Here is a 1,584-nt window from a genome sequence, read left to right as displayed (position 1 = left end):
ACTTTCGTGAACAGGTTTGTTGTAAAAATAACAAATGATATTTTAAAAAGAGTATTGTTACTTATAAAACAAAATTTTAATAATCACATTATATTTCAGGTACAGCTGTAATCTACATTTCCTTGAATTTACTGAGATAACTCATACTAAAACCTACAAAAATGATAAAAACTGCATAATAACTAAAACGCAAAAATTATAAAATCTACATAGGCGTGAACATAAATTATGGGGATGGAAAAACATAAAACATGTTTACTAAAAGTAAAAATAAAACTGATAAATCGATAAATGAAGTGTTAAGGAAAGCTACCGTCGACCGGAGGTTTTCAGTGTAACACAGTCTGGATCTGAACAACGAGAGAGAGATGGGTGATGTTTAGAGCTCTTTATGTTCTCTTCTCTTCGGAATCATAATGAAGATGAAGAAAGGTTGATCTGAGGAGAAACACTGACCCCTGCTGGACGGAAGCAGCATACACACCAGCAGACCACAGATGCGTGCTAGAGCATCAAGAACATCGGGGAACCAGAAGCTGCACGTCTGCTGGATCAAGTACGGAGTTCAAGCTTCATGAAAGCTCTTCCTCTTCTGTCGTCTCTCAAATATGGCTCAGCCACTTTGGTTAGAGCTCTCCGTGGTCGTGCAGATTTCTCTGATTCAGACCAGATCCGTTCTCGCTGAGTCTCGTTGAGTTAAATCTGCTTCAGATGAAGTTCTGCAGCGTGTGAGAAACATCAGAACAGTGAAAACCTTCCAGAGAAATGTAGCACTTTTCAGGACAGAAATGTCCACCTAAAGCTCTAAAAATGACCTAAATGTCACTTTTGCGAAAAGACCTATAAACATGATTTGTAGGGAACAAACATTTTCTGTAAATGGAGCACTTGATGGCTTTAGTTGTTCATTTTTGCTTCATATTTTTGAAATAAATAAAAAAATCACTACTATAAAATATCAGGTCATCAAGAAACGTTTTGCTCTTTAAATTTTTCCGTGCATGAAGTAAGAAAAGTCATGAAGTAACTTCTCAGTTTGTGACACATAAAGCAGAAGTTCTTTAACAATCACAGAAGTGTTGCTCATTTAATGCTGTAGAAGAATAATAGTGCATTTAATGATAGAAGATATGATCATTTTATGTATAATCACTTCTTTTTTTGCATGTTAGTGTTAATGGTACATTTTAGGTGGCTCAGATAATGCAAATAATTATTAGGTACAGAGAAATCAGTTCTACTACCAGCCTTTGGGTAAACACAGTACAGCACTGTGTGTGTGTGTGTGTGTGTGTGTGAGAGTGTGTGTGAGGGTGTGTGTGTGTGTGAGAGTGTGTGTGTGAGTGTGTGTGTGTGTGTGTGTGTGTGTGAGAAAGTGTGTATGTGTGTGTGTGTGTGTGTGTGTGTGTGTGTGTGTGTGTGTGTGATGTGTGTGTGTGAAGTGTGTGTGTAGTGTGTGTGTGTGTGTGTGAGTGTGTGTGTGTGTGTGTGTGTGTGTGAGAGAAGTGTGTGTGTGTGTGTGTGTGTGTGTGTGTGTGTGTGTGTGTGTGTGTGTGTGAGTGTGTGTGAGTGTGTGTGTGTGTG

Source organism: Puntigrus tetrazona, unplaced genomic scaffold (assembly GCF_018831695.1).
Source record: "Puntigrus tetrazona isolate hp1 unplaced genomic scaffold, ASM1883169v1 S000000300, whole genome shotgun sequence".
Classification (NCBI taxonomy): Eukaryota; Metazoa; Chordata; class Actinopteri; order Cypriniformes; family Cyprinidae; genus Puntigrus; species Puntigrus tetrazona.
Note: the sequence above shows the minus strand (reverse complement) of the source record.